Source organism: Mesocricetus auratus, unplaced genomic scaffold (genome assembly GCF_017639785.1).
Source record: "Mesocricetus auratus isolate SY011 unplaced genomic scaffold, BCM_Maur_2.0 Super-Scaffold_6730, whole genome shotgun sequence".
In the NCBI taxonomy this organism is placed as follows: Eukaryota; Metazoa; Chordata; class Mammalia; order Rodentia; family Cricetidae; genus Mesocricetus; species Mesocricetus auratus.
Genome location: NW_024429184.1, coordinates 89,048,866 through 89,060,605, shown reverse-complemented (window position 1 = coordinate 89,060,605; position 11,740 = coordinate 89,048,866).

Below are 11,740 nucleotides of genomic sequence, written 5' to 3'. Positions count from 1 at the left end.
AAAACTAACAGTCTCAGCCCACTGACAGCATCTCACAAGAGCCCTAGGATCTTTTAGGTGGTTGAATCAGGTTTTTGTTTTGTATTGTTTTATTTTTTTATGTCACATCAACTTTTATTTCTCAAAAAGTGGCAAAGACTTTCCAAATTTTTGACACCATGGCAACAGTGCATTTAAATAAAACTTGGTAGTTCCGTTACAAGCTTATGTGCTAGGAGCAGAGTCGATTAATAAGTTGCATTTTATTTTATTTTTATTATTTTCTTTGCATGTGATATGTGTGCGTGAGAGAACACATGTGAAGGTCTGATGGCAACCTTATGGTTCAGGTTCTCTCTTTCCATGTTTATGTGTGTTCTATTTTGGGGGTTAAACTCAGGTCCTCACATTTTGTAGTATCTGTATTGTTAGCATATTCATGGTCATCTAGAGTTTTGTTGTACTATGATTAAATTAAAAAAAAAAGAGAAACAGCAAAATGATTTTACAGGCAATTTTTAGTTTATCTGGGCTGTTGACAGCACATTCTCCTTAGGGATGTATGACCGCTTGTATTTATTTATTTTTTTTATTTGACCTCCTGGTTTCTCCTCTTCATATTCCCTAGCCATTACTAGTCAATCTCTTTCTAGAGCACCAATCAAACCTTCATACCTAACATAGCCACATCTAAGGTTTCCTACCCATCATTTAGATGGAAGCACAGTTCTACTGGAGAAATAATTGTCTGTAGTCCTCTCTTGGGTACACCAGTAACAAACATCTATAAACTGTGTCCCAGAATCCAAGTTTATAGTTTGCATCATTAAACTGTGTGGGTCACTTCCCTGGGTGCTCTGGGATTTTAATTCCACATCTTTTCCCTCTTCAGTTCTTTAATCTCTGGAAGCCATCACTCAGATTTGCAGAGTAGCCTTCAAATATTTATGAAGCAAACATGAAGTTAATAAAAGCTGGCGAACTCTTACTGAGCCCTTAAAGTGTAACTGAAGCTCCACCAAGCCCTCTGTATCTAAGTTAGGTGCTGTTATTAGCATCATCATTTTACAATGAAGGAATAGAGGCACGAAATGATCAAATAATTTACCCAGTGTCACACAGTAAGAGCGGAGATGAGTTGGGTTTTTTTTTTTTGTTTGTTTGTTTTTCGAGACAGGATTTCTCTGTATTGTTTTGGAGGCTGTCCTGGAACTCGCTCTATAGACCAGGCTGGCCTCGAACTCACAGAGATCTACCTGCCTCTGCCTCCTGCGTGCTGGGATTAAAGGCGCGCACCACCAACGCCCTGCTCGATGAGTTTTAATTCTAAGAATTCTGTAATTGAAGTCCTCATATTAAGACTCATTCTGTCTTAGGCAATAAATACACAGGCTATTTTAAACTTATTGCTAATGGTTTTAAACTTAATCCTATGAGAGACCCAAATTCTGAGTACAAGAAATGCAAGCTGAGCTAAACAAATGGCTTTGTGGTTTAGAGTACTTGTTTCTTATGCAGAGGACCAGGTCTAATTCCCAATATCCACATGGTGACCCAAAATGATTTCTAACTTCAGTTCCAGTTCAGATCCTGTGACCTTTTCTGGCCTCTATGGGAACCAGGTACATACATCATACACACAGGCAGACAAAAGAAAATACATAAAAATACACACAACATAAATAAATTCCCAAACAAAACTGAAACACAAGTCATAATTTGTAATTTTCAGGAACCAAAACATAGATAATATGCTGTAAGGCTGTTCCATTTTTAAAATGTCATTAAACATAACATCTACAAAAAGTGCCTAGGTCCTAAGAACACTGCTTAAGGAATTGCCCCAACATTCAATTGTTTTTGTTTTGTTTCTTGAGACAGGGTTTCTTTGTGTAACCATCTCAGCTATTCTGGAGCTTGCTTTGTAGACCAGGCTGGCCTCGACTCACTGAGATTTGCATGCCTCTGCCTCTCAAGTGCTGGAACTAAAGGCATGTAACACAAAACATAAAAGATCCAGAGACCATTATTGGAGTTCGAGCTTCAAGCTGAAGATCAGAAAAGCAAAGCAGCTAGTAACTAGCTCTTACCTCTACCCCAGACTGCAAGGCAACCCTGGCTCCTCATACTGCAATCCCGGACTGGTATGCTCTCCTATACATGACTGGAGAATCCTGAGACCGAATGCCTTCCTATCCTCAGTGTGGCTGGAGAATGGATGCCAGCTCTGAGACCCTGTTCCTGTCTTAAATACCTCTCATGAGTCCTGGGATTAAAGACATGTGATCCAAAGTGCTGAGATCATCTTTGTGTGAGCTGTTTCTCTTTAGGACTAAATATATTTCTTATAGCTTAGTATGGCCTTGAACTAACAGAGATCCATTTATTTCTTAATTCTGTGCCTGACTTCTATAGCTGGAGGCTGACTTTACTTTTTGGGTTCTCAGGCAAGCTTTAATAAATCATAAATAATATGTCACCACAACCATCTGGCCAACCAGTGTTCCCTTTTAAAGGGAACATATTTTTTTTTACCTTGTGCATCTGTAGAAGCAGAATTGCTGGGGCATGGAGGCCACCACTAGCCAGTTTTGCCAGGCATTTGTATGTCATTCCTACCAAAAGCCTACCAGAAAGTAAGCTCCTACTCTGTCTTACTCATTTCCAGAAGTTCTTTCTTTTGGATGTCCTTCTTTGGATACATGTTGTCTCAGACAATTTTCTTAACTATTTTCTTTTAATCAATAAAAGTTTATAATTTTAATATGCCCGAGTTTATCTCACAGACACTCCTTTAGTTATTCAGGGTTTTCTATGTTCTAATCTTCATTCCTTATAAATTGATTTTCCATAAAGACGTGCATTTTCTACATGCATATTCAATTGGCCCAGTTACATTTGTTAAAATACTTTCCTTTCCTCACTGGTCTTTGGTGTGGTTTCTGTCAAACGCCAAGTGACAGACACACTTGAGTGTATTTTTGGACTCTGGTTCCACAGGTCAGTTTGCTTATCACCGTGCCAGTGATAACTAAGAATTCTTTTTTTTTTTAACTGTATGAATGCTTTGTCTGCATTTATGCCTGAATGCCAGTAGAGGGCATCAGGCCCCATTATAAGTGGTCATAAGTCCACCCTGTGGTTGCTGGGAATTGAACTCAGGACCTCTGGAAGGACAGCCAGTGCTCTTAACCTCTGAGCCATCTCTCCAGCCCTCCGATGATACTCAAACCACATAAAGACCCAATAAAGAAAGACAATTACAGGCCAATTTCCCTTATGAACATAGATGTAGAAATTCTCAATAAAATATTTGCAAACTGGGGCTGAAGAGATGGCTCATTAGGTGATCTTTAGGTCTTTAATCTCCCTCCTCCCCTCCAAAGCCAGTGACCAACTGCTGCGACCTTTCCTCCTTCTCTACCCCCATTCCCAAGGAACTAAGCAGATCCTGGTGGCATACCCTGCTTTGCTTCATCTTCTAGACCCCCTAAACCTCCATTTCTACCTCATCCTCATTACTGTCAACACCTAATACCTAGAAAAGATTCCTACTTGGAATTCAATAACTAGAAAAACATCCTACCCAGAACCCAATACCTAGAAAAATATTCTGCCCAGAGCCCTAGTGCCCACACCTAGCAGAATCGCAGAAGCATTTCCTACCTGGCAAATCACAGACACCACACTCTAAGAAACTGAAAGGGAAACAGAAACCAAGAAATGGAACAACCATTCAGCAAAGACAAGGCCAGATATGAGCACCTAGAATTGCTGTCACCCCAACCTAGAACACTTAGATGCCTACACATATTTGAAACACAGGAGCTTTTTTGGCATGGGAAAAAAAAATCCAGCAGCTCGTGGGAGAATAATAAGGGCTTCTTGCAGTCACTGGGTCCCTTGTAATCCTACTAGTTACCTGCAGTCCCTTTCCGATTGCTGAGGTAAAACCAGCACAAGAGAGGAAGTGGCTGTTTTAACTACAGTTCAGTGTACAGTCTATCACAACAGGGAAGTCGAGGCAGCAGGAGACTGAAGCAGCTGGTCACATATCATCTGTGACCAGGAAACAGGTAAGTGCAGGCTGCTGCTCAGGTCCTTTTCTCCATTTTGTCTATCCTGGGATTCCCCCACCCAGGGAATGGTCTCATCCATAATTAAGATGGTCTTCCTATACCAGTCCTGCCTATCTTCTTGGTATCGAGTTGACAAAAATCAACATCACATGGATAGAATAGCTTCCTATCTGATTCTTTGAGGCTACCTGGTGTTGTGACCTTTAAAGAACAATTTTCTAATATTGAAGAGACAGTAGTGTAAATCATCAGACAGGTAAATGCATCACCAATTCAGGCCTAACTATGGATTTCCTACTTCTACTTTCCTATTGAGAAAAGAATACACGTGAAATAAATCCATATGATTTCTAATTCCAGCAACTTAGAACATGGACTATTTATTTAATCCAAACTAACATTGGCCTGATTTTTATCATACTTTTGCTTGGATGGAAAATATTTGCTAAGTATATGGTGACAGTACATTAAATATACTCATAAGGTAAGAAAACTTCAGAGATGTTAGCTTATTATTTTTCAGGAGAATTGTGTGCTGATAATTACACATCAAGTTGATTTGGTTGCTAAGGGTTATCTTCAAGATCTACCATCTCAACACTGTCAAAAAGGCAGTAAAATGTTTAAATTCCAACCTAGGTTCTGGAAGAAGCATTGAAACTGGTGCAGGTAATATCCTTATTTTATGTGCATTGGTGCTTTGCCTGCATGTATGTCTGGGTGAGGGTGTTAGATCACCTGGAACTGGAGTTACAGATAGTTGTGAGCTGCCATGTGGGTGCTGGGAATTGAACTCATGTCCTCTGGAAGAACAGACAGCTCAGAATGCTCTTAAGAGTACTGAGTCATCACTCTAGCCCTTATAGCAAATGTTAAATGATTAGAATGTTTTAGAACTTTATAATTCAGTTCAAGTAAAGACAATAATGTATTATATGAAAAACTGGTAAAATATTGAAATAGACTACCAAAGGACATGGTATACTATGTCTCTTTGGGCAAAAGTAAAAAAAAAAAAAAAAAAAAAACCAAAGCCAGAAGACCTTTTGACAACGACAGTCTATTTATATGTGGCAAAATCACCCTATTCCTACTGATAGGAATTATTATGTGTTTCATTCTTCTTGCTGACAAAAAGAAATTGTTGGAACCTTGTGTTCTAGTTGATTTTTTTATTGCATGAAAGCTTCTCAGATGACACATGGAGGCCCAAACACATGTGTCTCCTCTTTGACTGAGCCTTTAATATAAAATGTTAGTTAGGGTTTCTATGACTGTGATAAAACACCATGACCAAAAGTAACTTGGAGAGGGAAGGGTTGATTTTCCCTCATGTTGAAAAGAAGCCATGGCAGGAACTCAAGGCAGGACTCAGAGGTAGGAACTGAAACAGAGACCAGGGAAGAGTGATGTCTCCTGGCTTGGCTTGCTCAGGTACTTCCTATATACAACCCACGACCACCTTTCCAGGAGTGGTACCAACCACAGAGGTGTGGGCCCTTCCACACCTATCATTAATCAAGAAAATGAACCCAAAGATTTGCATACAGGCCAATCTGAAGGAGGAATTTTCTCAATTGAGGTTCCTTCCTCCCAGATGACCATTACTTGTGTCAAGTTGACAAAACCAACCAACCAACCAACCAAAACAAAACAAAGAAACAAAAAAACTAACCAGTGCACCCCTGTAGCTACTTTGAAAAGTCAAACAAAACTTGCTTTCTACTCTAATGGATACAAGCTATGCAGAAATGGGTACATGGATTAGAGTGCGCCTGGCATTTTCCCTGTGCCCCTGATAGTGCTTCCCAGTGACTGGGATGATACATATCAGACATTTGGACATGTGGTCCCCAGTTGGTGATGCTGTTTGGGAAAGTAGTGACGAGCCAACACCTTGCCGGAAGAATTTGGTTGTTCTTGCATCTATTAATTAAAGCAAGGTCAAGGAAGTCTAACTTCCCAGTTAGACCAGTTAAAGTACTGGTTGACAGTACTACAGACACTGGGAGAAGAGAATTGCTTTAACAAATAAATTTAGGAGAATTGGATCTTCGTAATGTGTGCTTAAGTATTACACATACACAGAAGCCCATTAATAGTAAATTAGAGTCAACATTTCTACAAAGTCATTTTAATTTGATACTGAGAAGATCATTAATTGAGGAAGACACTCAGACTTGACCTGTGTTGAGTGTACACACACACACACACACACACACACACACACACACACACACACTCTGCAGATGCGCACAAAACCACACACACTCAGGATTTTAAAAATGCTTTTAACACAGTATTCCCTTAGATTATTTGACCACAAGGTCATTTTCATAATACTTAATATTTGCAGGACTTCTGTCTTGCAAATACATTTTCAGAAATGCTGAATGGTACTGATTTTATGTACTATTAAATTGGACCTGGGATGTAGCTCAGAGATAAATGTCTGCCTAGAATACAGACAGCTCCAGGTTTTGATCCCCATAACTTCAGCTAACTTGCTAGAGAGAATGTGGTCAAAGAGAATTTCCCTTTTCCTGGCTAACCACTCCACCATTTACTAAACTGTCCTCTAAAATTAAATGTGATGGCTGACCTCAGACTACCACAGTAAAGCCAGTTTCCTAGTGTTTAACACACACATACGTTCAAGATGTGAGCAAATGTACAAGGTGATTTATCTGCCAGTGTCTCTGTAGACTATTACAGCTTAACAAAATGAGGTCTCATGAAACCTTCTACACACTAGGTCTGTAAACATTTTCAAAGGCAATATCTAGCTGAGAAATACAATCATGACAACAAAGAACTTGACATGACTGGTCAAATCGCCAATGGTGTTTCTTGTAACATGATTCAGTATGGTTTCTTAAATGCTTTTTAGATGGGTGACTATGAGATTCCAGGCCCTGTACTATTCCAAGTTTGAGATTACAGTGGTGAGAACTACTCATTTAAAATTTTAAGGTAGTGTTTTATTTTCCTTACTTCTAGAACTCTCCTCAGTAGCCTCACTTACAGTCTAAATGGAAAAATGTTTAAGAATGTTACATGTATGTTTATGATCATTATATGTTTTCATTCACTGGTGTGGTATTTATCTATATTTTAAAAACTGTCTGAAGGGGCCTCTCATTAGGAGCATTCCATTCTCCCTTTCACTATAAAATCTTAGGAAGGACATGTTACAGACATTTTTGCCCAGCATGTTCTCCTTGTGTTTTCTATTGGTTCCTTGCTTGTCCCAAATCGGTACATTAATTACAACTGTGTGAACACAGAATGGAAATGGCAGTTACAGGAGAGCTATGGGCTGAAGCGTGAAGCATCTATCAAAGACAAATGGATGCAGACTCTTGCTGCAGAATGAGTCTGCTCAATATTGACATAGTGAATTGTTATGAGATTAAACCACAACCAGAGAAGCAGGCAGAGGAGGCTGTGTGAGTGACAGGGTCTTTGTGGGGTGCAGTGCTTCCTAGTGGGAGAGTTCATCTTCTTACTCAATGAGACGCCTTCAGGGATCATGTGACTTGAATTCCCTCTGAATTCAGTGTCATCTTAGCTTGACCAGTTCTGGAAGAACATATTAACCTCTCTCTGTGATTTCCAGAAAACCATTCTAATTTAGCAAGTAATTATGGGTCACATGCGGGACAAAGAGCTGGATAATCTTGGATTACCCACAGGAAGCTTTGTCTCCAAGGCAACCCCCCAATGGTGGGGCTGCTAATGCAAAGGCCAGTCGGCTAATGAACTGGGAAAGATAACTGGCTCTCCCATCCATCAGAGCCAAGGAAATGGACACAACAATTATACGGCTATTGAGTAATTCGGTGTTAGAGAATAAATGCCTCCAAAAGCCAGCAGAGAAAAAACATTTACGGAATGGAGATAATTATCACTGCTCTGTTAGGCCAGGCTTATAGGGCTCCACTTAGCCTGCAGCATGCTCAAGCCAGGCCAAGCTTTGAGAATTTGCCTAGTGTCCGGCTAAATCTTGTTTTCAGCACTTTCTATAACCTAGTCACCTACAACCCGATTTCCTCTGATGAACACCCTATTGACCACCTGATGCCAGGAGAGTGATCCAAGGGCCTTGGGAAAGGAAGACAGAAGGGGTATTTTCCATCAGAATCTCCGTTAGCCAAGGCTAGACTGGAAATTATGTGGCATGAAACTTTTAGGCAAGGTTGGAAAAGGCGGAGGAGTGCAGGTGAGCAGCAGAGGTAAAGATGAAATCAAAAGCTGTATAAGAAAACCCCAAGAGGTGGATAGAAAATTCAACTCCCTCTAATTCTTCAGTGCTCCCTCTACTCTTCCCTAACACACCCTGGCCTTGCCCCTCATAAAGTTAACTCTACCCTCATTCTAGGATTTTCTCCTGCACTCTAAGCTACTGTTTATTGCTATATGACCTCATTCACACCCCTTCTCTGAACACTTCTAAACTGCACTGTACACCTAACCACACATTCTCTTTCTGTGTTCATTCATGATCCGCTTTGCCTAGGTTTTGGGTCTTACAACATCTAAGTGAGATGTTTAGGTAGGAAATTATGGTAATGATAAAAGGATTGCTGTGCTTTCGGTCTGAAGTGTTGTGTTCCTCAGGACCAGGTGTGGGATGTTTAGTACTTAGCTCTTTGCCTTTGGGAGGTGCTGGAATCTTCCGGGGGGGGGGGTGTCTAGTGGGTGGTCTTCCAGTTAATGAGGGCATGTGCTTGAAAGAGAAAGTGGGGCCTTATCTTTGCTTCCTCTTTTAAAATGATTTATTTGTTTTTGTTTATCTGTAGGTGTGTGTGGCCATGTGCACATGTCCTAGGACTTGCTGACACCAGAAAGAGGTGCTTGGTCTTCTGGAGCGAGAGTTAAATATAGGCAGCTGTGAGACGCCCTACATGGGTGCTAAGGGTGTCTCCAGTTCTCTGTGAGAGCAGCAAGCACTCTTAACTAAGTCTTCACTCTAGTCTTTCCTTTCTCCGTATAGTGTCCTGGGATACATCCTTCCACCATGGTACGCATCTGCCAGCCCAAAGGGAGGGGACAATTGTCTGTGTCCTGAAACTCCTACGATCACAAGAGAAACCTTGCCCTTTCTCTTGATAAGTTATTTACCTCCCATACTTGTTTGTTGTGGTGACGGAAGGCTGTCTAAGGCAGGGATGAGCACTATGCATAAAAAGTTAAAAGGAGCCGGGCGTTGGTGGCTCACGCCTTTAATCCCAACACTTGGGAGGCAGAGACAGGTGGATGTTTGTGAGTTCGAGACCAACCTGGTCTATAAGAGCTAGTTCCAGGACAGCCTCCAAAGCCACAGAGAAACCCTGTCTCGAAAAACCAAAAAAAAAAAAAAAAAAAGTTAAAAGGAGGGGACTGACCACGTGGCTCAGGGAATAAACACCTACTACTGAACCTGAGTTGGATTTTTTTCTGGAACTCACACAGTCGAGAGAGAACTGGCTTCTGGAAGTCATCCTCTGACCTCTCTCTCTCTCTCTCTCTCTCTCTCTCTCTCTCTCTCTCTCTCTCACACACACACATACACTTAAATAAATGCAAAAGAAAATAATTTAAAAGAAAACAGAAATGTCAATTTCATGGAGAAAAGTGGAAAAGATTTTCTTGCTTATTGAAAACACATGGGTGAGAAAACACATGCTCCTCAGGACTGGAATGAGGCAAAGCCCGTGTGCCTTTCTCTGAGATGTTTAAAGGGCTGTGCATGTTTACACAGAGAAATAGAGGCGGTGGAGAGGAGGGAGCAATTTGTTCTTTCTCTGAGTGTTTGTAAACAGATGTAGCAGAAAGTAAACTTTGGAACACAGATAGCAATGGGATCTAATTGGGAGGCCGAGCTCACCTGCAGTGGCTGTGTAAACAGTCCTGGAGTCCTTAACAAAGTGCTCCACATATACAACTCTGGCAATAACTTGTAATACCTGGATTAAATCTCAGACATACATGGTTGTCCTGAAACAGTGGGGATATGCCAGAAGGGAACCTGTAAGTATTACTACCTCATCCATCCATCCATCCATCCATCCATCCATCCATCCATCCATCCAGTAAGCATTCATTGTACTTTTTATGGACAATACCTAACGCTGTGCTGGACCTTAGGGATACAACCATGAATACTGAAGCCAGGAACTCTCTATCCTAGTATTTTATTGGCAGCCAGGAAAGGCAGACAACTGGAGTGGGGTGCTGGGGAGGACAAGTTGATCCCTTTACTGCCCCTCATAGAGAGTGAGTCATGAGACACAGGACAACAAGAGGAAAACACTGCAGATGTATCTGATCATTGTTTTATGTATCATAGGCCCAGGTGAACCAGTCATTTCTATGCTTAGTTTTCATAAACCAGGGACGGCCCTGTAGAATAGGACTGGATAGCAAGGACCTGGGCTAATGGAAGCAGACCACGTGCCCAAACTGCAGGCCCGTCTGCCCAGACCCTTCTTGGTGTCTTAGATGTAGCATTCCTTCTTCCCAACCTTGGATTATGAGCCTTCTGTCTACCACTACTGCTAGAGAAGTCTTTCCTGGCCAGCTTCCTGGCAAAGGTGGTGTAGTTTCCTACAATTTTTCAGGCTTTATGGTTGGCTATGAGGAAGTAGCATTCCAGTTTCTATGATCTGCCTTGGGGAAAAAGAAATTATGGATTCTAGGTTTGTGTTGGGTGGAATGAAAGGGGCAAGACAGGAGCAAAATAGCAAGGTGGAGCCGGGCGTTGGTGGCGCACACCTGTAATCCAGCACTAGGGAGGTAGAGGCAGGTGGATCTCTGTGAGTTCGAGGCCAGCCTGGTCTACAGAGCGAGTTCCAGGACAGCCTCCAAAACATTACAGAGAAACCCTGTCTCGAAAAACCAAAAAATAAAAAATAAAAAATAAAAAATAAAAAATAAAAAGAAAGAAAGAAGGAGCAAGGTGGAAAAAAAGAAACTTTGTTTCTGCAGTTGGAACATTATATTTGGAACCCTGACACAGTAAAGATGTCAACAACTTTAAGGGAATTCCAATTTATGAAATTGATAAATGCCATAGAAGCAAGCAAACAAAACCAGAGAAACAGGAAATACAATAACCAGAGCAGCAGGAGGGGATCTGGCCCTTCAGTGCACAGCTCTCAGAAGTCCCCTGCGGAGGTCACCTGATCTGAGGAATACATGGACCACAAGTGAGGATAAAGGGGCAAGTGTCTCAGAAAAGAGACAGAAAAGACATCTGTCTGTCTTGGGAAAAAATGAGGTGCAATTAAAGAAGGCATGTAACATTAACCTTTGGCTTCTATACACACGCATGTATACTGGCATGCATACATGCACTTGCACACAAGAATACACAGCTATAGCACACACACACACACACACACACACACCAAATAAAACAGAAACATTACAAATGCTGATGAGGACAGGGAGAAGTCTGAAGCCTCTTACATTGCTGGTGGGAGTATCTACTAAATTGGGACTCTCTCTCTCAAGCTATAATATAGAGGTATTCAGCCCTGACTGTTTGAAGCCCCTGTCATCATATGAAGATTTTTCTAATAAGGCCAATTGAATAGTTGTATACTTAAATTCAATTTAATGTCCATATACGTTATTTTATCAAATTAATTTACAAAAGAAAAACACTGATAGACTGTGTGTCCCGGGTTTTATTATGA